Here is a 27600-nt window from a genome sequence, read left to right as displayed (position 1 = left end):
ATATATATATATATATATATATATATATATATATATATATACATACACATATAAAAATATATATATGTGTGTGTGTGTGTGTGTGTGTGTGTGTGTGTGTGTGTGTGTGTGTGTGCGCGTGTGTATACATGCAAATATATATATATATATATATATATATATATATATATATATATATATATATATATTAATCTTAGGTGCATATGCGCAATCAACAGACTTAGATGATGGCCATTTCTGCAGCATGCAGTCACATTACAGTGACCCTGTTGTCTGCTTGCAAAAACCTCTAACTGCATAACCAACAAACAAGAGCTTGCAAGTATCCATACACCTGCCGGGGGGGGGGGGTCACCTTTATTCAAGGAGTCTGGTTCTTGGACTGGTGCTATGCATTGAGGTAAGCCCTACTAAATCTATATGCTGCTCTTCAACTTCCCATAGAAATTTAGGCTTCCTCCCTAAAAGTGAGGTGACATTTCATGTTCCAGGAGTCAGCACCCTTTGCAAATGCCTAGTCCACCTTAACCCATCCCTCTACTGCCTGCCACTCCATTGTCATCATATTCAGTCCCACCTTTAGTAAGGGTAGTGAGCTCATGTACAGTTCTTCCAGGTTGACCATGTCTTGGCTACATGGTAAACCTGGCTAGAAGGCACTTACCAGTGACCACCATTCCTCAGTCCTGGCTACAGATGTGGGACACTGGATTCATGAACATGGTAGGTTCTTAGATTATTTAAATGATCAGATGTTGTTAAGTGCAGTGAGTTACCAAACTGAGATGACAATCATGAAAATGACCACATCATTATGGTTATGTTGTTTCCAGAAGTGACACATACATGTGCAGTACTGGCAAAACGCTAGTGTGTCTTTATCTGTAAGCATGGCTCAATAAAGGAGTTCTAGAGCAAGTAACTTATGGCACTATACTGCAATCAAATTCTTTTGACTGCCCTTATGTTCTAAATTCTGATTTAAAACTGATTAAAGGGTACTATGTATCAAGCACAGTTACATTCCTAAGAAATATTCCTTTTATACAACAGCAAATGCTGAGCTACTGGTGTAAAACTAGGAAACAGATCAGCCCAAATTATTCCAAAGTAATTCCAGTCCAAGGTTTAGCACATGTTAGAATTAGTCCATACAAGATATATTCTGCATATTTCTATGCATCAAGTATGCACAGAATATGAGCAGACGCAGAAATATTCAAGAGTTCAGAGCAAGTGGGCGGAAGGCAGGGTACCGTAGCTGCATTCAGGTAGGAGGGCATGATGTTTGATTAGGGAAGTTTGTGAATGGGGAGGAGTTTAATCTGTATTGATGTCTACCTGTGGAACCACTGTTCTGACATGCTACTATCTTATCGGCATAGTATAATCTCAGAAGGCAGGATTCCATATCAGTCCTCACAATTAGACTCTTCATATTAGAACTTCCTGGGTTACATTCCTAGTAAATGACACTTTAAATACGTACATTTAAAGCACATATACTCAAGGCCTTTACTTTGTGAGGAAAATATGCACAAAATCGTTTCTTTGCAGGAGGCAAGTCCCCACACCCCCATTTAGGGACCTCCTTACTTTATTATTCACAGTTTGAGGTCACTGCACTTCAGATAAATAGTAATAATTTAAAACATAAAGGTGCTGTCATCTCAGACAAGTAAAACTGTACTACAGTCCAAGGAAAAACATACTGCTCCTATACAGAGTAAGTAAGCAAGCAAGCAAGCATAGATGAGCGATAACTATCTTGAGCAATGAAGCTCAATCATTTGGAAGTCAGTCATAAACAATTGCACAAATAATGGAAACCCGCACAAACATACAGACACACTCACATAAAGTCTTGCTTGCTTTTTCCCCCTCTAGGGGAATTTTGTATCAATAGATATCTTGACATGTTAACCTTACTCTGTGTTGGCAACGTGGTTTTCAACAAAAGAATGTAATTAGTCAGAAAGCTTTGATTGTTTGACTTTCAAGCAGCGATTTTGTTTTAAATACTATAACTTTCATTATCATGAACAGATAACAAAACCATACAATTGTATCAGAAGCCAGGTAAATCAACACCAGATTATAAAACATCAGCACGAGATAAAGATACCAGGAATACTTCAGGACTCTAACAAACACACACACACACACACACACACACACACACAGCTTACTCACTCTGACAAGCATCCTGTCTGTTAAGTCTGAGTCGCAGGTAAAGTAAACCCATTTCAAAACCTGAAACCGTCTGTTTCAGTTCCCGCTCGCAAACTGTGCACCGCGCGATGATGTCAGCATCTGCGCCTGGACTTGAAGGGCGTTCTTAAAGAACTTTTTTGTAATTTTAAATGAAAAGATTAACTAGTCAGCATATTCCAGGGGGGTGCAAGTGCAGCCCCTTGCACCTGCCTGCGGGCGCCCTTGCGTGTAAGCCAACCTTGGTGAGGTGAACCAGGAAGTCTTATTTACAATATCATCACAGGTAGAGACATACTGTATCCCCTTAAAATGATACCAACTATTTAGTTAATTGTTATGGCCAGTTGACTTATCTAGGCATCTTTCTTGGTGGTGACTAGATACTACTGAAGGCCAGTGTCTTTTCTGCCTCTAGCACATGCATAGTGAGTTCCAGCATGTTTCCCATCATGTCTGCATCACATCATGCACTCACACATAGCGTTCACTAGGATGTAGTCATGTTTGTCTGGTTTAAGAACCCCGTATGGCCCTTGTGACATCAGTGATACTGGCACTGATCAGTCAGCTTACAGCCACCCTATTCTTGTCATGTCTACTGACTGTGGCATCAATATGCTTAGTCATAAAGTCAGATATGATTAAAACATTGCACTGTGTGAAAGCAGACTCCATTGGCCTTGTGGGTATTTTGGTGACTATTTGGTGAGCACTCTGCATTATGTGTGAGTGGCTAAGGAGTAGGTATTGTGGTATACTATAATAGGGTTTGGCAAATTTTTCTTTACAGCCTCAACATAAGTTAGTGGTGCATTGTGATAGCTGTAGTGTTGTGTAAGTATTATGAGTATTGGTACTGGGTTGATGTAAATGATAGATATAAATATTTTATGAAATATGGAAACCAATCACAGGTCGTACCATTGATTAGTAGAAGCAGTGAACAGTCTGTAAGCATAATGCAGTTTCTACACTGCCTAAGAACACCTAATGTGGCCACAGATGGGGTGAGATCAGACAGCTAGGCCATATTACCAGTGAGTGGAGGCTAGGGCTTGTTATGGCACTCAGGGGATTGTTTAAGACTATCATAGTAGACGCTGAAAATTTATGGATGAAGTAATAGGTATGATACACTGAGGTTAGATTAGATGGCTAACTTAGCAGTACTTACTGAAAAGACAGAATTAGGTCTGCCAAGAATGATGAATAGCGGTGATTCTCCTCTTAACTACTACCTCGCAACTAAGGCTGGTCTCACTTCAGCTACGGACAGCTGGGAATCAATGACACTTTGCTCCTTCTGTTAAAAGAAGCAAAACAGAAGTATGAATTCCAGGCTGGTTCCTGCAAAGCAGCTCATAGACTTACCTGCAATAATCACTACTACCCTGAATGTTCCTGGGGTCAGTACAACTCTTGCAGACTTTTCTTGGTAGATGCCCTGGATGGCATCCACAGCAGACTAGCACAACAGAAAGGCAAGATTCACAAAGGTTCACAATTAAAATAAATATACTGCCACCAAAATGGCAACTAGACCAGAGAAATTCCATATGCATTACCCAACCCGAGACACAAAACCAATGTCCCTCTGCTCCATGTTTCAACAGGAGCAAAGCAGCAGTACTGAATGTAACCTGACTTCTAAGAAGCAGTTCTTAAACAGTCAATCTCTTGCAAGGCTAGGAAAACTCACTAGTAATCCAGGAAAAAAGCTAAAGAGTAAAAAAATGTGAGAGAAGAAAGAATAAAAAGTAGTTGGTTGATGTGGGGAGGCCAGGATTTTGGGGGTGGGGGCAACAAGCCATATATTCAGGGGTAAATGAGCAGCAGGGCACACGTGGAACCCTTTTCCTAGTGTGCCATTTCATCTATATCTGTCCCTAATTACACTTGTGGGCATGAAACTATTCCAGTCTTTGAGATTTAGTATCTCATGCATTAGTTAATTGGCTCTGCTTAAATTTGCCTGACTGAACTGTACATTTTATGGTACAAACTCTCTTGAGTTAGGTGTCTCTGGAATGTAGACCAGTAATGACCTCCTAATTAGTATGCATAATTTTATTCATAGGTTCATAGGTAGGTACTAGGCTATTGGCCCTAGGGCCTATATAAGCTTAGCCAAAAAGATACCCTGGCTTTCTCCACCCAAGAAAATTATTTTCCTGTGTCCCTGTCGAGCACAGCCACAGAAGTGGTCCCCGGGGTGAATTTCCTATCTCCCATCCAATCATCAAGATTTTTCTTGAAGAGTGCTAAGGAGGAGCTTTGTTTGATATAGATAGGTAGTTTATTCCAGAGTATGGGAAGTCTCTGGGACAACAATCTATCCCTCCAGCATGTTCTCTTTACGGTGGTGATTATGTTTAGGCCTCTAGAGCATGTAGCTCGGAGGGATTGGGATTTCTTTAAGTGGAGCATGTCCAACAACTCTGTGTTTGACATAACTTTATATGTTAGGCAGAGATCGCCTCTGAGTAGGTGATATGTGATGGAGTAAAGCTAGATTTTTTTGAGGCGGTCTGCTTAGGGCATCTGTTTGAGGCTGGTATTCCTCTTTGTGAGGTATTTTTGCGGCCTTTCTAGTTGTTGAAGATGTCTTATGAGGTACATACCAAAAGGGGCATTGTACTCTATAATGGGTCTAATGAGTGATGAGTAGAGGGGAACAATTATCTCTTTTTTCCTGGATGAGAAACCTTTTGTGATGAGGTGTGCCACTTAGAAGGATTTCCTGACTACTGTGGCGATGTGATTATAAAAGGAGAGACTACTATCCACCTGTGTCCCAAGGTCTCTTATCACACTTTCGGTGTTAAGTAGACTACCATCTATGTGGTAGCTCATGGGTACAGAGTTTTTACCAAAAGGGGTGACAATGCACTTTTTGGCATTGAGCTTAAGGCCATGGCTTTGACACCAGGCATCTGTCTCAGTGAGGCCCTTTTGTAGCATGTCCACATTGTTAGGACTTTCGATTATGGCTCCTAGTTTGCAGTCATCTGCAAACTTCGTTAGCCAAAGACCTTCTGTGTTAGCCTGTAGTTCTGAGAAGAGGATACGAAACAGGAGAGGACCCAGGACTGAACCCTGTGGTACTCCACTTGTCACTGGTCTGAAGTCGGATTTGGAGTCTGCTTCTTTCACAGTGTGGGTTCTGTCAGTGAGCCAGTTGACAACCCATCTTGTGACATAGGGATTTATACCTAGTTTAGTGAGTTTATCTATAATTAGAGAGTGAGGGATGGTGTTGAAAGCCTTGGCAAGATCTAGATAGGCTGTGTGAACCACCTTACCCTCATCTACGGTTTTGGTGACCACTTCAAAGAAGTCTGTCAGGTTTAGGAGACATGATCTGCCTTTTATAAACCCAAACTGGGTGGGGTCCAGAGTTTGGCGATTACCTTTCCTGTAACTAGTTTAGTCCAGATACAGATTCTTACTTTTAGCACTTGAATTTGCTTATTCGTGATCAGAACTTGTAAGCACTAAATAACCTACTAGTTACTACAGCACTCAACCTTCCTCAATACATAGAGGAAAACAGTTTTGGTACTTACTTTCCTCATTTGCTTAGAGAAAAACAGCTCTTGTACTCACTTTCCTCACTTATCTAGAGGAAAATAGTTTTTTTATTCAGGCATGTCCAGTGGTCAGCTCCCAGTGTTCTCTCCTGTCTATCTGATGAATCTGGGCATCTTGGGGCAATGTAGAAATTGCCTCATGTACACAGACAACTCTCTCCTCCTACCACCCAACACTACAACCTGTGAGAGATGCACTTATCTAGCCAAACTGGAGGTAAAGCTCTCTCCAATCAAGACTGAACTTGACAGTCAAGAGGAGAAGGTAAACACTTGCACCACACCACACTCATCACATAGTTACACTAAATCTACACCACCAAAATCCACACATAGAAACACAAAAACATTCGCGGAGGCTCTCAGTAATAATCTGCTCAAGCAACAGAGACCTCCAAAGCAGAAATGCAAACAACCTCAACCCCCCAACACAACCCAAATGACACATAGCCCGCAGACTCAGTGTGCCACTCAACCACAGCCAATAAGGCAAAACAACGTACCCAACACACTAGTCATAGGTGACTCTATAGTCAGGCACATTGATGTCTCACTCACCAAGCTAAACAAGGAGAAGGTTACTGTCAGCTGCCTGTCGGGTGCCAGAATCCACCACATAACCCACGCACTCAGGTCACTCCACAACAACTACAAATATGACTCTGTCATTGTCCATGTTGGTGTGAATGACCTGAGACATACCTCCCTGGACTACATGAAAAGAGACATGGAAGAGCTGTCCGATCTTGTAGCCCAGGCAGGTATGACCCTAGCCCTGAGTAGTATTCTGCCATCACCCAGAATGATGCCGCAGTACAAGGACAAAATGATTGACTTCAACAATTGGCTAAGCTTCTGGTGCCATTCTAAAGGGATCCAGTCTCTGTCTGCCTGGGATAACATGGTCGACAGACCACGATGCTTTGCCAGAGATGGCCTGCACCTGTCACCCCTGGGATTCCGGATACTGGCTAAGGTTCTTGCCACTCCTATAGTGCCTTTTTTAGGCAAGGTTCAAATGACAAATTCACCACCGTAACAGGAACAGGCAAGCAAAAACTGAGGGTGATGCTACTCAATGCTAGAAGTCTAAATCTCAAAATGCACTCACGCAAGGCACTCCTTAAAATGGAGGACATTGATATCTGTGCAGTGACTGAGACCTGGTTGAAGCCTCCAGAGAGCACCCCTGCACTACTGGGCTATAACTCATACCACACTTTTCGGCCATGTAACCTGGACCAGAACACCAAAGGCGGAGGTGTGTCCATATTCATTAAGGATATCCACACCTCCAGGCTAGTTGCTCAGCATAATGCAGCCGAGGTTATCCAAGTGCAACTAACTCTGGGCAAAACTGCAATCCAAATTGTAGCTTGCTACAGATCACCCACTATGCCCCAGGATTCCCACTCCTCTTTTATTGATGTACTGGAAAATATTAGGGTTCAACCAAACACCCTAATAATGGGCGATTTCAACTACCCCACCATTAACTGTGAAAACTACTCATGTACCAACTCCTTTGCTCAACGCTTTCTGGAATTCATAAACTCCAATGCCCTGGATCAACTTATCCACACCCCCACCAGGGGCAACAATATCCTAGATCTAGTCATTACCAATATGAGTGACCGGTGTTCCACACCTGAAGTCAACGCCTCATTGGTCCAATCCAACCATAAGCTAATTACCCTAGATATCCAAATCCTGCCTCCACCTCCCATTAAGGAAACCATGGTAAAAAATTTCTCTAAAGCCAACTTCATGCTTCTTAAGACAAAAGTGGTGAACTTCATGACACCCATGCAGATGGACAATACAGTTACAACTACTGAATCCTACACAATTGCACTTTATAAGCACTTATGAGTGCATGGATCATGTTATCCCAAACAGAACCAAGATGCTATCCTCCAAAAAAAGGAAGCCAATCTGGTGGTCCCCTGCCATAAACAAACTGTACAACAGAAGGAAGAAACTCTTGCAAAAGAGAGTAACATCCCACGAGTGGAGGAGCTTCCTGGTCAGCCTCAGTAAGAAGCTGCGATCCCTGATAAAATCCTCCAAAGCTAGTTACGAAAACAAAATCGCCACTGATTCTAAAGACAACCACAAAGCATTCTCTGGCTATGTCAAGAATCTCAATGGCAACACTCAGATCTGCTCTGAGTTACAGCACAATAGCATTAAATATACAGACGCAACTGATATTGCCAACATCCTGGCAGATAGGTTCAGTGCTAACTTTACCCCTCTCTCACCCCCTAAAGAGCCCATCTCTATACCGGAAGAATGCAAAGTTCCTGTAATCATGGCTGCACAGGTAAAAACCACACTGTCCAAAGCCAGGAACACAGCATCCATGGGACCAGACAACATCCCAGGCTGCGTTCTACATGAACTACGGAACGAACTGGCACCCCACCTAAGTACCATGTTCAGTCATAGCCTCACCTCAGGCTTTGTGCCTGCTGAATGGTGCACAGCAATGGTTATCCCACTCCACAAGGGGGGAGCCACCATGGACCCCGGGAACTACCGCCCCATTAGCCTGACGAGCCTGTTCTGCAAGGCCATGGAATGTATTATCATGGAACTTATAAACAAAGACATTGGTAATCTCCAAACTCTGGATCCCACCCAGTTCGGGTTTATAAAAGGCAGATCATGCCTCCTAAACCTGATGGACTTCTTTGAAGCAGTCACCAAAGCCGTAGACAAGGGTAAGGTGGTTCACACAGCCTATCTAGATCTTGCCAAGGCTTTCGACACCATCCTCCACTCTGGAATTATAGATAAACTCACTAAACTAGGTATAAATCCCTATGTCACAAGATGGGTTGCCAACTGGCTCACTGACAGAACCCACACTGTGAAAGTAGCAGACTCCAAATCCGACTTCAGACCAGTGACAAGTGGAGTACCACAGGGTTCAGTCCTGGGTCCTCTCCTGTTTGGTATCTACTTCTCTGAAGTACAGGCTAACACAGAAGGTCTTTGGCTAATGAAGTTCGCAGATGACTGCAAACTAGGAGCCATAATCGAAACTTCTAACGATGTGGACATCCTACAAAAGGGCCTCACTGAGACAGATGCCTGGTGTCAAAGCCATGGCCTCAAGCTCAATGCTAAAAAGTGCATTGTCATCCCCTTTGGTAAAAACTCTGTACCCATGAATTACAACATAGGCGGTAGTATACTTAACACCAAAAGTGTGATAAGAGACCTTGGGACACAGGTGGACAGTAGTCTCTCCTTTGATAATCACATCGCCACAGTAGTCAGGAAATCCTTCTACGTGGCACACCTCATCACAAAAGTTTTCTCATCCAGAAAAAAAGAGGTCATTGTTCCCCTCTACTCATCACTCATTAGACCCATTATAGAGTACAACGCCCCTTTTGGTATGTAGCTCACAAGACATCTACAACAACTGGAAAGGCTGCAGAAATACCTCACAAAGAGGATTACTGGCCTCAAACAGATGCCCTATGCAGACCGTCTCAAAAAACTCCAGCTTTACTCCATTGCATATCGCCTACTCAGAGGTGATCTCTGCCTAACATACAAAGCTATGTCAAACCCAGAGCTGTTGGACATGCTCCGCTTAAAGAAATCCCAATCCCTCCGAGCTGCATGCTTTAGGGACCTAAACCTTGTCACCACAATAAACAGAACATGCCGGTGGGATAGATTCCTGTCCCAGAGACTTCCCATACTCTGGAATAAACTACCTATCTATATCAAACAAAGCTCCTCATTAGCACTCTTCAAGAAAAATCTTGATGATTGGATGGGAAATAGGAAATTCATCCCGGGGATCACCTCTGTGGCTTTGCTCGACAGTGGCACAGGAAAATAATTTTCTTGGGTGGCAAAAGCCAGAGTACCTTTTTGGCTGGGCTTGTATAGGCCCCAGGGCCGATAGCCTAGTACCTACCTATGAACCTATGAACCAATGTCATTGTTTATAAGTTCCATGATGATACGTTCCATAGCCTTGCAGATCAGGCTAATGGGGCGGTAGTTCCCGGGGTCCGTGGTGGCTCCTCCTTTGTGGAGTAGGATAACCGTTGCTGTGCTTCATTCAGTGGGCTCAAAGCCTGAGGTGAGGCTATGATTGAACATGGTACTTAGGTGGGGTTCCAGGAACAACTGCATTACTCAGAAGTACTGGCTTACAATATAATAGAAATTAAAGTCAAATAATTTTATTCTTGTTTCTAGTTGTCATTTGTTGCTAAAAGACACTTGGCATGCAGTCACCTGCTTGGATCCTAAGGAAATATGCTTGTCTGCAAATTATTGTTAAACTGGCAGCCAACCTATACATTCAGTGCTCATACTCAGAATCACTTCAAAATGTTAGTTTTCATTTCAGTCTTTACATAGCATTCACAATCCCTGTAGTTTATGTTATTGCCTACATTGTGACTAACATTTCATAATAACTTACACCCTAAAGTCTGTAAAAATAATTACACCGTCTTTACAAAATGTGTTGCACTGTATGATGAGGAAAGTGATAGTGTGCCAATTTTACTTTACTATAAGCTTGGTTTCATCATTATTAATTGTGTGTTACAGTTCATCAATTACTTGAAACTTCGGTAAAAAAAAAAAACACTTTGGAGTGGCAACAAGAATTTCACAAAAGGTGTAAAATGAAGTGAAAAGGTCTCCATTCAGCTTGATGAGACCATGATAGGAAGTGCAAATGTTCCCATTCAGCTTAATGGGGCAGTGGAGCCAGAAATTCATTCTGCATATCTGAGACTGAGAGATTGCCATTCTGTAAGTGATTCATACTGAGTGGATTATAATTTCAATGAGTGAGAAGTGGGGTATGGCTTTGTAGGAAGTGAGGCATGTTTTGAATTTACTACTCTGCTGAGAAAAACACAGAGTGAAAGGTTTAGTGCAGTTTTCTCATATTGCTTTGTTTTTTATATTGCTTCTTGATATTTTAAGACCGGGCTGAATGAGTTTTATGAAAGGCCCGATGGTCTAGTTGAGATATGTGCCAAGGATAATTAACATGTTTTGTTACATGGGTGCTGGGCTATGTTTTTGAGGACAGTACCGTAGAAGACACTACCAAGGTATATGTACACCTGATGGCAGCTGGTTATTACAGGTATGTGTAACTTTTTAGTTTTGAGAGCTTGTCAAACTAGGAAGGTTGACATGATGGTTAAGGTGTCTACCTTACAAACGTAAGGTACAGGGTTTGAAATCCACATGGGGTAATTGGTTAGGTTTAAAATGCCTATAATGACAGCTTAGCACCAGTGTATTAGCTATGATGAGTAACTGCATTCAGTTCCTATATTGTCTGTATGTGTTGAGGATGCATGCTGTAAAATATGCATTTAGTGAATTTCTTTTGCCATGTTTTATGACTAAAACAATATTTAAAAAGGTCACATAGGAAAAACAATTGGTTAAAAACACAAAAAGAAAAATCTGGCAAAGCTAGAATTTCCACTGTGTGATACCTTAAACCTCTTGAATCAGAGGCAACATGGGATATATGTAAATTACCCTTTAAGGATATCAGGTGTTTCAGCTAAATGGCAATTTCAATCTAAATGGAGTTTCTTATATACTTTCTTTGCATAATACAGAGCAGCCAGGAGTCAGACAATCAGCCTAGGCAGTACAAGACTGAACTGTTTGCTGATTCCATTTGTTTGTGTAATTTGTGTGTCGAACTCCACAAATAAGCTGTTATTAATATGTTATTGTGGATATAATTGCATCTCAGTACAGCTGAGGATGATGCAAGGGATTATGTGGATGGGTAACAGAAAATACTCCCCCTGGGATCACTTCATTGGCTCTGCTTGACAGAGGCTCAGTTAATTAATCAATGGGGCGGCAAAAGCCAACACACTCTGGCTAGGCTTATAAATGCCCTTGGGCAGATAGCCTAGTACCTACCTATGAACCTATAATTCTGTTACCCTGATCTTTATTGTCTTGCCATCTCACATCCATTTCGCAAATGCTTTTGGCTTCTTTATTTCCATTTATCTACATTGCTGTTTGGGGGGTGGGGGGCAGTCATTTGGAAAATGGGAAAGAGAAAGTTTATCCCAGGGATCACTTTAATGGCTCTGCTAGACAGAGGCACAGGGAACTAATTTAAGGGGATGGCGAAAGCCAACACATTCTGGCTAGGCTTATAAATGCCTTTGGGCAGATAGCCTAGTACCTACCTATGAACCTATGAGAGAGCAGGTCATGGGTCAGGATGTGTTTATTTTTTCCTCAGACAAAACTTTCAAGATCACCACTTTTCCTTGGCACACTCTTGTCATACATTTGCTTTACTTACCTTCCATAAAGTGTGTTATCTACTACTCTAGCACCATTTTAGGCCTGGGTGGATTTCCAAGTAACAAAGAATTAATTTCCAAGCAACGTGTGTGTGTGTGTGTGTGTGTGTGTGTGTGTGTGTGTGTGTGTGTGTGTGTGTGTGTGTGTGTGTGTGTGTGTGTGTGTGTGTGTGTGTGTCCAAGGGGAGGTAACATAACAGGTGTGTGTGATGGTAAGGGCCTTTAAAAACATAACCATACACCCCAACCCAAATTTGTCCCTGAGTACCTTGGGAATCTATTAGGAGTGGGGAGTATTTTAGTAAGGCAGTAGCTAAGAGACTAGTGGGGGGAATGTTAACTGAAGAACATTATACTTACCGATGGCCTCTGTCTATGAGAGACATGTGAGCCAGACCGAGGTAAATTTCTGATTTCCCATCCGTTGGTCAAAGTTGTATGTGAAAAGGGTCATGGATGAACTCTGCTTCACATGGATGGGGAGCCTAGTCCATTCCATAACATGAGGATCTTTTGTATCACATATCTGTCCCTCCAGCATGTCTATTTCTGTCACAAATTAAGTTCAAATACTTGAATCTAGTATTTCTAGTGGTGTTTGTTTTCTGGATGTGCAAAAGATCCATCATTGCTGGATCTGAGAATGTCTTATTAGCCAGGCATAGTTTGCCTCTCAGAAGCCTGTAGGATACAGACTACAGAGACAGAGGCTTTAGGCAATCTGTGTAGGACAGTCTATTCATGCCCTGGATTCTTGTGATGAGGAACCTTTGTGGGCTTTCCAACTGTTGCAAATGCCATGGTTAGGTACATGCCAAAGGGGCTTTGTACTCAATGATGGGTCTGATAAAGGCCAACTAAAGTGGTACTACAAGTTCCTTGGACCTGGACACCATACCCTTGGATCAGGATGACAAACCTTTAACAATAAGTTGGGTGATGTAGGTTCATAGGATGATACTAGGCCATTGGTCCAGAAGCCCTTATAAGCCTAGCCAAGAATCTCACCCATGTTCCCATAAAATCAGCATGTTTCCCTTGTCCAGCATGGACACAGGTGGGATCCCTGGAGTGTATTTTCTGTTTCCCATCCAGTCATCCAGGTTCCTCTTAAAGAAGCTAGTGAGGTACTCTGCTTGATATGGAGAGGGAGTCTACACCACAGATGGGGGGAGTCTTTGGGACACAAATCTATTTCACCAACAAGTTCTATTAATGTCACAGACCAGCTTGAGGCCTTGCATGTGGGTTGTGCGAGTGGAGGTTGACTTACGGATATGGGTCTGATAAGGGAGGAGTACAAGGATGTTATGACCTCCTTGTTCCTGGATGAAATACCCTTACTTATGAGGTGGACCATGTAGAAAGCCTTCCATACAACAGAGGCAATGTGGTGGTCAAAAGTTAGGTTGCTATCAACCTGGGTGCCCATGTCCCTCACAACTGATTGTGGGCTTAGTACATTGTTAATAATGTGATAATTAGTAGGTTTGCCATTTTCCCCAAAGGGGATAATGATTCATTTCTTGCCATTCAGTTTGAGGCCATGCTTCTGGCACCAGTCTTTAGTTCGGGTAAGGCCCTCTTGGAGGATATTCACATCACTGGGGGAATTTAAGACAGCTCCCAGCTTGCAGTCATCTGCAAACTTGGTCAGCCACAGACCACTGGTTTTGACTTGCACCTCATAAAAGCATGTCAAAACAGTAGAAGCCCCAAGACCGATCCCTGGAGTATGCTGCTCATTACGGGTCTACTACTTGAGGTGGCTTCCCCTATTTTGACTGAGGGGATTCTAGCAGTGAGCCAGTCAGCTGCCCATCTGGTAACATACGAGTTGATGCTTAGCTGGGAGAAAGTATCTATTATGCCAGAGTAGAGAATAGTGTCAAAGTCTTTGGCTAGGTCAGGATAAGCGATGTGCACCGTCTTCTCCTCATCCATGGCTTTGGTGACTATTTTGAAGTAATCGACCGAGTTTAACAGGTATGATCTCCTTTTGACAAAATCAAACTGTGTGGGTTCATGCATTTGGAGGTTGCCAACATCCTTGTTTAGAAGGTCCATGATAATGCATTCCATAGCTTTGCACATCAGGCTAGTTAGGCTGATGAACCTATAACTGACTGGGATGGTGGATGCTCCACCTTTGTGTAGAGGGATGACAGTGGCTGTCCACCATTCGGCTGGTATGAAGCCGGTGCTCAGGCTTTGGTTGCTGCTGAGAGATCTTGCCTGAGTTCATGTAGGACACAGCCAGGGATGTTGTCAGGTCCCATGGAGGCTGTATTTTTTGCCTTTAAGAGGGCATTAAAGACCTGTTCCCTGATGATTATGGGACAGGGGCAGGTGCGGGAGATGTCCTGGTTTATTGATGGGTAGGACAGGGGAGTAAAGTTTACACTGAACCTGTCTGCCATCAGGTTGGCTATATCTACAGTGTTTGTGTAGGTGGCGTTCTTGACCACCAGTTCAGAGTAGATTTGGGTGTTACCTTTGAGATTGCAGAAATATGTGAAGAAGGCTTTTACATAGAAATATTTTCTTACTATCTTTGCTACATGTTGGTCAAAGACAAGATTATTGTCTACATATGTTTCCAGATCCATGACTACTGGATCGACTCTTAGGGGTGTTTCATCACTGGAGTAATTAACATGGGTAGACAGTTTCCCATAGGAAATTATAGTGCATTTCTTGATGAGTTTTAAACTGTGGCAATGGCACCAGTCATTTCTCCGTGTTAGACCCTCTTGCAAGATGTTTTTTAATAGGGAGATTCTATGACAGCTCCCAATTTACAGTTGTCTCTGAACTTGGAGAGACAAAGTCCTTTGACATTAGCTTTGACTTCCAGGAAGTAGATGCCAAACAGGAAAGGGCCCAGCATGGAGCCCTGGGATACTCCACTGTTGACTGGTCTCTTGGTGGAGGTGGTCTTGCCAATCCTAACTTTTTAGGTCTTGTCAGTGAGCCAGCCAGCAATCCTGCAAGTTAGTAGGGATGTATGCCTAATTTGGAGAGTTCATCAACAATGCCCAAGTAGGGTTTTGTATCAAATCCCTTGGATAAGTCTCGGTATGCACTTTTTTATCCTCATTGTCATTGCTTTGGTAACCTTCTTGAAGAAATGAACCAGGTTTAGTAGGCACAACCTTCTCTTAGAAAAGCCAAGCTGGGATGGGTCCGGTGCCTGTTGGTTGCCCATGTCCTTGTTGATCATTTCCATGATAATTTATTCCATGGCTTTGCATATTAGACACGTCAGGCACATGGATCTGCAGTTCCTGGGTTTGGTTGGTGGTATCCTGTTATTTTTATTTATTTTATTTATTTGACATTTGTTAACCGGGGTTAGTCCAACTGGGTTTAGGGCCCATTTTCAGTGGAGACCCGAGGAGAAAAGCTCCAAACATGACAGCAATTTACAGTAATAAAAATATTTAAGACAGTACAATGAAACTTGTTTTTCAAGAGTTTAAAAACACAAAAAAGGCTTACATGCGCAAGGAAGAGCTACATAAAGTTTATACAGACTAATGTATATATATATATATATATATATATATATATATATATATATATATATATATATATATATATATATATATGGATCTAGGACACATGCTCAACTAGCATATGTCCGAATCACAAAACATCAAACACACATACACGAAAGTGCTTAACATCAAAAAGTGCTTCTGCGTATGTGTAGTTCAACAAAAAAAATCTACGTTTCTGCAGGGAGGCTTTGCCCCCTGCACCCCCTACACCCCCCTACTTTAATATTCTCACTCCGTGATTGCACTACAGTGGGGAAAAGGGAATTTTCCCTTACCCGCATTGTAGACCAATCTACGGAACAGGCACACATACAGGGAAGCGTTTTTTGATGTTAAGCGCTTTGGTGTATCTGTGATCGACATTTTCCGGATCCCATATATATATATATATATATATATATATATATATATATATATATATATATATATATATATATACACACACACACACACACACACACACACACACACACACACACACACACACACACACACACACACACATGTTTACATTGAGATCTGACCAACAGAATATTACACAGAGTATAGTAAGTATACGCAGAGTAGGGTAATGGTAGTAAGGGGAGGGATAGTTTGAAGGTGTATTAGGGAACGCTTAGGTTGGGTCTTGACAAGGTCAAGTTTTGGACTTAAGTAGGAGTAGTTTGATTTTCTTTTTTAAAGCGTGGTGGGTGGGAGATGAATCTTATGTCTTGTGGTAGTTTGTTCCAGGCACGGGCGACAGAGTATTTGTAGAGCAGTTTATCTATGGTTTTGGGTTGGTAGATTTCTAGTAGTTGCTGATTAGAGGTGCGTAGGGTCCGAGGTGGAGAATATATGGAGGCAAAGGAAGAGAGTGCTGGATAAGAGGAAGGTTTGTAGAGAATGGAGTGTAATATTTGGAATTGTGATAGTAGAAGTTGTTGGGGAAGTTCAAGCCACTGGAAAGAGTTAAGGGTGAGGCAGTGATGTGCATTGTATGGGGAATTTGTACCAAATCTGGCTATCTTATGGTAAGTTTGTTGTAGTTTGTTCAAGGTTGTGGTTTGAATGTTAGTAAGTACTGGGGAGAGGAGGTGTGCCTGTGCTAGTGAGAGTCTAGCATTAGGGGTTAGAAATGTTTTGTTTCAATAAAGCAGACCTAGTTTTTGGTGAGTCTTTTTTATGCATTGGAGTATGTGCATGTTAAAATTGAGTTAATCGTCAATGATAACACCAAGGAGTTTTGTGTGGGTTTCAGGATGGATAATTGTATTGTTAGAGGATGTAATAGTAATGGTGGATTTATGCTGAGTGAGAGAACGAGGGAGAAAGAGCAGGAGGTTTATCTTTTTGGGATTAAGGATAAGTAGGTCATCGGATAGCCATTTTTCAGTGGATAGAAAGGCATGCTGGGTTAGGGTATGGAGTTCTGTGATATTGTTAGAAATGGAGATGAGAGTTGAGTCGTCAGCATATTGGATGAGGGAGGATTGTTTGCAAGAAGTATAGAGATCATTGGTGAAGACATTAAACAGAAGGGGACCTAATAGGGAGCCTTGAGGAACTCCTGTTGGGACAGGAATGAATGGAGAGAAGGATGAGAGCCATTTAACAGATTGTTGCCTACAGGAAAGGTAGCTGGAGAACCAGGCAAGGGAAGTGGAGGATAGATTGAGATTAGCAAGTTTGGCTACCAGTAGAGGGTGGGAGACTGTATCAAAAGCTTTGGAGAGGTCAAGGAAGAGACAAGCTATGAATTTATTGTTATCTAGGGCCTCAGCAATGGTATGAGTATAGGATAGGAGGGCAGTATTAGTGTTGTGGTTGGGACGGAAACCACGCTGAGTGGGAGTGAGAAGGTTGTGCTGGAGGAGGTGGTTAAGAAGTTGTGAGCAAATGCATTTTTCAAGAATTTTTGACAGGGGGGATAGGATGGTGATGGGTCAGTAGTTTGAAGGATCTTTAGAGTTTCCACCTTTATGCAGGGGAATAGTGAAGAAAGTGTTCCATAAAGTGGGAATGGTGGATTCAAGAATTGATCTATTGATTAGAATAGATGCATGATAGGTAATGGATTCAGCAGCAAGGAAGGGGGTAGTCTGTCAGTGGAGGGAGAGCAGTGTCTGAGCTTTAGAAGAAGTTTTCTGATGTATGAAGTGGGAACAGGATGAAAGGAGAAATGGTCAGTATCTAGGGGGGTTGGGAGGGGTAGGGATAGAGGGTTTGCTGTAGTTGGAAGGTATGAGTGTTGGGATTGTATCCATAAAGTGTTTATTGAGTAGGGTAGCAGTTTCCTGGGGGGTATATTAGGGTAGAGACAGGGGTATGAGGGACAGCCTGGAGAGAGAATATTTTTTTCAGAGTAGACCAAAACTACTGAGGTTGGATTTACTGCTAAGCTGAGCAGAGTTATAGTAGGACTTTTTGTCATTGTTTCTTAGTTTCTTTGCAAGATTCCCAAGCTGTCTATATTTGTGTAGTAAGGGCAGTTCTTTAGTTTTCATCCAGGCTTTCCAAGTACTATCTCTTTTGTGCATAAGGGACCTAGTTTCCTTGGAAAGCCAGGGAGCATAGTTTGATTTAATCTGAATCTTCCTAGAGGGAACAAGGGAGTTTAGGGTATTCGGGAAGATAGTATTGAACATACTGACTGCTTCATTGAGAGGGATTTGTCTAAGGATTGACCAGTCCGTACTGGAAAAAGTGGCGTTAAATTGGGATATATTAAAGTTAGAGAGGTTACGACAAATTCTGTAAAGATATGGTTTGGGAGGTTGAGTGGGGTGTCTGAGGACAGCGGTGGGGTGGTGATTGCTAAGGGAGTCTGGTAAGATTGTGGGGTTATGGTACTGGTTCGGAGAATTAGTGAGAATTCAGTCAATTATGGAGCTGTATATTGAGTTTTTGTGAAGGCGGGTGGGGGAAGACATGAGTTGGTGGAAGCCATGTAGGTTGATACTGAGTTGAGGAGAGTCAGTATTAAGCTTGGACCAATCCAAGTTGACATCACCTGAGATGAGGATTTCATAGGGTGTATTTTGGAAAACCAGCATAGGATGTCTTCTATAATGGACAAGTTATTCCCTGGGGGGGATACAGATGGAGGTAACAGTGAACTTCTTGTAAGAATTAAGGTTGCAGTTTAGAATAATAAGTTCAGCTGGGTAGAATTTATGGATGGGTATGGAAAGGGGTAAAAGACTGAGGCTATTGGAGTAGAGGATTGCTACACCACCTCCTTTTTCTGGAATTTGTCAGATCAAAAAATATTATAGCCAGGTAGGAGAATTTCATTATTAGATATGTGAGGCTTGAGCCATGTTTCAGATAGGCAGAGGATGGGGCGGGGGCAGTATGGGTTATCCAGGTGTGGAATTCAGAGATTTTGTTTGTTAAGCTTTGAATATTCAGTGAGTATATAGAGAGGTGCTTAGATAAGGATGTGTTTTTGTGTATGGGGATAGGGATAGTGAGAGGAGTTTGGAGAGGTGTATGTGGGTGGATGATTGAGGGGGATTTGTTTGAGGGTAGTGGGAGAGGGACCAGGGTTGGGGTGGATATCCCCAGAGTTGAGTAAGTTTTTAGTGAGAAGAGCAGTTGTAGTTAAAGGTAAAAGAAGTTTGGGTAGTTTAGGTTTGCTGGTAGGTGGGAGGATTAGAAATTGAGGTAGTTTGTGATAACATGTGGTAGAGAGGTTGAATAGAGATGGGGATATAATAAAAGAGGAAGTTGTTGGATGAGTAATATGGGTATAGGAGGTAGCAGAGCATATGAGTAAGTAGGAAAGGTGGGAATGGTAGGAAGTGAGAGTGGAAAAGAGTATGAGGAGAGTAGTGAAGATAAGCAGGTGTTGCATGTTAAGATAGTTAAGGGCAGGAAGTAATGTTGATTGGGTTGGATTACTTTTGAGGTGGGAGTCTTTAGTGATAGGAAGTTGCTGATGGGTGGATAGTGAGAGAGGAATGGGAGGGAGTGGTTTGTATAAAGTAAATTGAATTGGGGTGGGTGGAATGGGGGTAGGGTAGAGGAGTGGAGAGAACCTGAGCGAAGCGAGGCCGAAAGGAGCAGGGCTAGCCTGGTTGTTATCGAGGCAGGAATGCTAAAAAAAATCAGAAACAGCACTGGGCTAGTGAGGCTAAGGTGATTGTATACTGCTTTTCCTAATAGTGTTAGGCTTAGTAGGAAAACTAATAGAAATGGAGCACCAATTCCAAGGCCAATTCTTTGGGACTGTGTACCTGGGCAGGCAGGGCTGACAAGGCCAGTAGGCAATACAGCAGTCCGGAAAATAAAGTAGTTAGATAGAGTAGTTCACTTTAGGTTACATTAGTTGATTTATTTATTTTATTTTACATTTGTTGACCGGGATTGTCCGACTTAGCTGAAGAGCACTTTTTCAGCATAGGCCCGGGGAGAACAGCTCCAACATATTATACAATTTTATTATAAATTAGCATTAAACAGCAATGTTACAGGATTATTATAAGGCATTAAGTAGCAATACAATGTTATACAGTGTCAATAATCAGGAGTATAGCATAACTATTTCAAGATGTATAAAAATAAATATGTCATTAAGATGAGTATAGTTTTGGGGGCAAGTGGTTACAAAAGCCCAATTTTATCATAATGTAGTTTCATGAAGGCAAGATAATTACAATAGAATGTTTCTCTGAGGCGATTTGCTTAATAGATTTTAGAAGACAGTAAAAAGAGTAGTCAAGGAAGATTAGAGAGAGCTAGTGAGAAGAGTGAGTTAAGGACAGAAAGTAGATTAAGGTATGAGAAGTAGGGGATGTTTAAGGAAGGAGAGTGCAGTGGCAGGACCAGTGACTTTTAAAGTGCTCTTTGGTGGCTGTCTTAAATTGTTTAGGATGTGTAAAGATCCTGATTTCTAGTGGGAGCCTATTCCAGGCAATAGTGGGGTGATAGCTGTACATGTTGTGACCAAATTTATACTTGGGTTTGTAGATTTGTAGTAGGTCTTGGTTAGGGCTTTGGAGAGGTCTGGAGGGAGAATAATGAGAGATGAGAGGGGATAGTGCTGGGCAGTAGGAAGGCTGGTATAGGATAGAATGGATGATCTGGAGCTGAGAGAAAAGTAGCTGGCAGGGTAATTCAAGCCAGTTTAGGTGTTTTAGAGAGAGACAGTGATGGGATTTGTAGGTTTGTTGGGCAACAAATCTAGCTACCTTGTTGCAGGTAGATTCAAGTTTGGTCTGGAGTACTGAGATAGGATTTGTGAGAATTTGAGAATTGTACATTAGACTGGGTAGAAGGTAGGTAAGAGAGAGAGTAATCTTGGCTTCAGAGGTAAAGAATTTCTTGTTACGGTAAAGGAGCCCTAGTTTTAAATGAGTCTTTTTGATACAGTTATTAACATGCAAGTCAGATTTAAGCTGATCGTCGATGGTTACGCCTAAGAGCTTAGTACTGGATTCTACCTGAATGGGAGTGTTATTAAGGGACTGTATGGAGAAGGAGGGTTTAATATTGTTGAACCTTTTAGGTAGGAAGAGTAACAGCTTTGTTTTTTAGGGATAAGGATGAGCAGGTTGTTGGAGAACCATGTTTCAACTAAGTTAAAAGATGCCTAAGTAGCTGAGAAGAGCTTAGAGGGAGAGTTGGCTTTGGTGATGACTGTAGAGTCATCTGCGTACTGCACTAAAGATGACTGAGGACAGGAGGTATAGAGCTGATTATCAAAGATATTAAAAAGTAAAGGCCCTAGGATAGACTCTTGTGGTACACTCATTTTTATAGGGAGAGGAGGGGAGAGTGCAGAGTGCCATCTCACTGATTGAGATATATCAGTGAGGTAGTTGGAGAACCATGCAGCAGTATCAGAGGAGAAGTTGAGGTTATGCAGTTTTTGCAGCAGAAGAGAGTGTTGAGGAAGGATAATAGAGCTATAGTGGTGCTATGTTTGGGTCTGAAGCCATGCTGAGTGGGTGTAAGCAGATTTTCCTGTATTAGATACTGCATAACTTGTTTATGAATACATTTTCTAGTACTTTAGAGGGAGGGGAGAGGATAGCGATAGGTCTAAAGTTGGCGATATCAGAGGAGTTATCTCCTTTGTGTATAGGTAGAGTGTAGCATTTTTTTCCAGATGGAAGGGACTTTAGATTCAGAGATATAGTGATTAATTAGGATAAATACAGGGAGAGCAAGAGAGTCAGCTGCTAGTAGAAGAAAAGTGGAAGGAATATTGTCAGCTGATGCTGAGCCTGGTTTTAATTTAGACAGTAGAGTTTTGATGTAGCTAGTAGGTACAGGTTTGAGGGAGAAGGTATTTGAGGAGGTAGTATTAGGAGTAGGTTCAGAAAAGTAGGAGATGTTAGTAGTAGAGAAGTTTGGGTTTGGGTTCAGTAGCTTAGATAATGAATCGATAAAATAGGTATTGAAGATAGTGGCAGTTTTTTCAGATGTCTTGTCTGGGCATGGATTGGGGGAGCTAAGATTACCGGGATATAATATTTGGTTAATAGAGTTCCAGAATATTTTAGGATTAGATTTTAAGGCTGCGGGAGGTTTGTTATAGAAGTCCTTTTTATCTTTGCTTATGTGTTTTTTTGTCAGATTTCTAAGTTCTTTATATTTTTGTAAGTCTGCAGAGAGCTTAGTTTGTGACCATTTTTTCCATAATTTATCTCTAGTTATCATAAGGGTATGAGTGTCTTTTGAAAGCCACAGAGATATGGTGGACTTAATTCGGACTTTGTGAGGGGGGAGCAAGTGAGTCTAAGATGCTAAGGAAGGTGGAGTTGAAAGCTAGGACTGCTTCTTCTAGTGGGAATTGGGTAAGGAAGTTCCAGTTTACTTTAGAGAGGAGGGCATTAAAGGTTTCTGGATGGAAGTTAGAGAGTTTACAACAAGTGATAAATTTAGGAGGTTGTGAGAAGTGGGGAATGAACCTAAGCACTTTTATAGGGGAGTGATCACTCAGGGTGTTTGGTAGGGTTACAGGGTTATGATATTTGGAAGGATTAGATACAAGTACCCAGTCAATAAGAGTACTAGATGTGTCAGAGTTGTTTGTATAGGTAGGTTGGGAGATTAGCTGTGTAAAGCCATATAAATTAATATGAGTATTAGAGTTTGGATTACTGAGAGTTAACCAGTTAATGTTGACATCCCCAAGGAGGATAGTTTCATTGGGGATGTGTTGAGAAAAGTATGAAAGAATATTTTCGAGCAGAGAAATGTTGTCTCGTGGAGGAATATAGATGGCTGCTACTGTGATAGTGGCGTGGTCATTTATTTTAAAGTTAGCTGTAAGTAGTTCAGCAGGAGAAAAGGATGGGATAGGTTTCATAATACTTGTAATGGTGAGGTGGTTGGAGTAGAGGATGGCTACTTTTTTGTTTTGCCGATCTATGCAGAGTATATTATAACCAGGGGGGAGAATGTCTTTATCAGAGGTTTGGGGTTTTAGCCAAGTCTCTGTTAGAGTGATGACATCAGGGGTGTGGAAGGCTATCCAGGCATGGATTTCACTAACTTTGTTTAGAATACTATGGGCATTCATAGAGTGAAATGAAATATGTTTGTTAGGAGAGGATGAGTTTATTAAGTTGGGAGAGGTAGAGTTATGCATGGTGGGGTGATGGATGGGCCCAGGATTTGGATGTATGCCTCCTGATAGAAGTAGGGCTACATGAAGTTGTTAAAGTTTGAAATTAAATGGGTTGTAAGTCAAGTACTTAGTCTTGGTTTTAGATGCTAGAGAGTGAGGGGGAGGAAGTTTGATTTTAGGCAGAGGGATGTTCATGGAAAAGATAGAGGAGGAGGAGATTGTAATAGAGTAATGCAGAGATGAGAAGCAGTTAGTATGGGGATTAGTAGGATCTCTATGGACAGGTGGTAATGGAGTAGTACAAGATGTAAGAATGAGAAGGAGAAGTAATGGAGGCAACAGGAAAATAGAGAGGGTTGCAAAAGCCATGGCCTAAAGTGGGGAAGTAGGATTGGGATAGAGTGAGGGGTGGGTAAGGGACTAGGAAAAGTAAGTTGTTGGACCTGTTAGAGATGTTAGAGTTGAGAAGGTAAGTACCCTTTAGGTAGTATGCCTTTTATGTAAAGGGATGATAGTTGCAGTCCACCATTCAAGTGGTACGTAACCTATTTTGAGGCTGTAGTTGAAGAGTGCCTCAAGTGGTCCTGATAGGTCATGTTTTAGACTATTCAGGAGGCAACCAGGGGATATTGTTGAGGTCCATTGAGGCAGTGTTTTTGGGCTTAATGTGTGCCACCAGAACCTGATCCCTGCTAATAGTTGGGGGGAGCATGCTAGTAGAGATTTAACAGGGGGTAGCTTGGGGGGAGTGGGGGTGACGTTTAAGGTGAATTGAGCCACTAGATTTGTTGTGTCTCCCTGATCAGTGAAGGTTTAGGGAATTTGGACTTTCCCCAATGTACTGCAGTCTCAGATGTTTTATATAATTAGCAGGATGTATGGGATGTATGGTACCACACTCAGAGGGCATAGTGGGGCTTCCCTGCCTACAAAATGAATGTTTTACATATAGGTTCATTGGCGTGTAACAGCTAACAACCACAAGAGCCTTTCTAAGTCTAGCCACACATCCCAGGTCTCTGACAAGTTCTGGTACACTAGATAAGTATAAGCAGAGGCTTAGGAAATGAAGCATTTAAAAGCAGGGATCTGGGAGATGAACCATTTATATGCTCCCTGTGTCCATTAGGGAGACAGGTGACAAACCATGGATGAATTTCTTGTTCCTCATCCAACTGTCCAGATTACATGTGAATTGGGTTAGGGAGGAACTCTGCTTCACATGGATGTTCCAGAGAAGGGGTAGTCTCTGGGAATGTATAACTCTTTGTACAGCATGTCATATTTATATCACAGGCAAGGTTTAAGTCTTTAGAACAGGTAATTTTGGTACTGTTTGTTTTGCAAATTTGCAGGAGGTCTGCCAGGGTGTGTCAGCAATGCCTTGTATGCCAGGCATAGATCTCCATTCAACCGCCTGTAGGAGATAGAATATAGAGATGGGGCCTTGAGCTGGTCTGCAAAGAACATGATACTTATACCCTGTATTCTTTTAGTAAGGAATCTGTGTGGAAGTTCCAGCTGTTGGATATGCTTGGTTTGGTATATACCAAAGGGGACATTGTACTCAATGATAGGTCTGATGAATGCCAAACACAGCGTAAAAGTGACCTCCTTGGACCTAGATAACATACCTTTGTTTTTTAAGTTGCACAACATTGAATGATTCCTCAGTAATGTAGACAGATGATGGTCAAAGGCTAGATTACTGTTTGTGTGTCTCCATGTCCCTGACTACTGGGTGAACTCTTAGGGTGTGTTGTCAATTTTATAGTTACCAGGGGTGTATAACTTCTGGAAGGATACAGTTATGCATTTCTTGGTGTTTACTTTTAGTCCATGACTCGTGATTAAGTAAAGGGATCTGTATTTTACTGACACATAGCATATGTGTGCTGCTAACTGGACAATGATAGAAAAGTATGCTCCTGTGTAAACTTGAAAGGACATAGCATGAGATGGTTTTGATCATTTTTGATCCAAGCCTCCTGTTGAATTAACTTTAACTGAAGTCTAATGGTTTGGTTTCTGTGTTAACAACTTTGAATGGCACGTTGCCTTACAATGTGATGTTTCTCAGGTATAGTTTATGTTCACAAACTGTTTTTCAGTTAAAGCCAGACAATCTGAACTATTTGGTCACGGAGACAAATTTGTTTCTTTAAGAAATATCTCAAAGAAGCACCACATTAACTTTTCTGAAAGATTTGGGTGTAGTATTGTTTTTCTGGCAGTCTCAAGTCACATATGCATGCAGTAATACTTTTGAATTATGTCTGTACTACACTGTACACTATTATTGTTCAATATACTGCTGTCATAACAGAGAGATGAAGTGCAACACAATCTTAAAAGGAAAATTCTCATAATATCAGTCATACAAAATTCAGAAAAATAAAGTGTGGGGGGTTAAGGGGCAGCCCCCCTTACAGACACTTGCCTTGTACTATGGTAAACTTCAGTACAGTAGTGATTTTGAATGATTAGCATAACCAGAGATGCCTTATGTTAAATGAAAAAATGAATACTAGTAACATTAACACATGACTTTATTTACTCAGCTATGGGAATAATCAGATAAGAGGCACATGGTGAGTGCTTTCACTAGTAATTGAGGTAACTGAAGAATGGTGAAATATTAATATTAAGCTGTAAAGTTACGCTGTGGACTAATTATCAGTTTTGGTGGTGCTGCAGTAGCATTGTCGCCGCACAGTAAGATGTTGTCCTGTTCGATTCTCAGCTAGAGTATCTTCTGTGTGGAGACATGTGTGAATGGGCGTACCTTCGTTGAAGGTTGTGCATCAGGGCCGGCAACTCGGCACGTAAAAAATCTACTGCCAGTCATTAGCGGACCGGAGTTCTGCTGTGGTGACCACTAACAAGGAAAAGCCGAAAGACACAACAACAACCTTACTGTTATTTTAAACGTGTGGTATTGTGGTATTGTACATTTACTGGTGAGGGCATACCTCTCAAACTCTAAGATCAAGAAATCTGGAAAAGACATATAACTTGGGGGGGCAAAGGCCCAAAAATAGGGAAAAATTTTAAATATTGCTCTTACAAACATAGAAGTTGATAGAATAACAGATTTTGCATTAGCATGAATTTTCTGAAGAGTATGAAGTCTGCAACTCAAACGACTGTCATTATTTTCTGACTTCAACCCTCAATGATTTACCAGTGATTTTTCAGAAAACCAAAATGTTATGAGAAGTAGCCCAAAAATACAAGGCAAAAATCTGGACATTATGCAAAAATCTGTACAGTTGAGAGGTATGGCTTACTCACCCTTATATGTGTACATTCAAGTGCCTGTAAAGGGGGGTGTACTACTATATTAACTCCCCCTCCACTTAGTTCCTAGTAAAGGTCTGTATTTTAACACACTAGTGTTTCATTTATTAATACTGACCTGTTCTCTTGATGTTGCTGGCATTCAGAGAGGTGCTGGAATGTCAGTCTTGTAAAGTATGCATGAGATGGGCAGGGTAGTGGTGGGGTTTATTTCTGTGCATCTGATGTGGTACTTCTTTGAGATACACCCTTATTTATTGATTGCTTTATTTATATATGAGGAAACAAGCCCGCCACCTAATGTAATGGGCTTTGCACCCAGTGAACCTAACCAGTATAAATAATTGCAAGGTTGTGCACAGTCTTATGTTATGTTAAATTGTTGATTATAACCTATTCAGCTGAATGGGTCACTGAAAGTCATAACCTTTTGTGTTACAAAAGCACAAAAGTCTGTCCATCCTTTAGAATGTTGAGGGTTACAGTTATCAAGGTCCTTATTCAGGTATGATATGTTATTAAGTTCTGACACTTCTTTGTCTCAATGCCTCTTTTCGGACAAATAATGAGATTTGTAAGTAGTCCAAGATCCATGAAACATATACCAACCACCTTCTCGATGAATTAGTGTTTCCTTGTAAACCCCACACCACAAGATGCATGCCTTGTATCTTCGGACTGTCCTGTTGTTTGCATAACTCTTCATATGTTTCCTGTTTCCATTATGTAGATTTCCTTGCAGTATTAAAAATATGTCCTACCAACTTCAACCTCTTTCTTCAACACTATACATATTAATTGATTTTTATTCTGCCTTTATTTTGGTTTCTGATAGAAGCTATGTGTAATATTTTTATAGGTTCATAGGTTGATACTAGGCTATCTGCCCTAGGGCATTTATAAGCCTAGCCAGAGTGTGTTTGGCTTTCGCCACCCTTTTAGATTAGTTGACTGTGCCACTGTATAGTAGGTCACAGAAAATAGCCCTTTTAAGGTTAGTTTACTTTGCATCTGTCCAGTAGGGACAC

The 27600-nt window shown here is 41.5% G+C and overlaps 1 pseudogene; it reads left to right on the top strand.

Moving 5' to 3' along the window:
• LOC122815183 overlaps positions 1–27600 on the top strand; it is a 155996-nt pseudogene that overhangs the window by 375 nt on the left and 128021 nt on the right.

Source organism: Protopterus annectens, chromosome 1.part1 (genome assembly GCF_019279795.1).
Source record: "Protopterus annectens isolate FY-2018-M chromosome 1.part1, PAN1.0, whole genome shotgun sequence".
Classification (NCBI taxonomy): domain Eukaryota; kingdom Metazoa; phylum Chordata; order Ceratodontiformes; family Protopteridae; genus Protopterus; species Protopterus annectens.
The sequence above is the reverse complement of the archived record's forward strand: the minus strand, read 5'-3'. Positions and strand labels throughout refer to the sequence as shown.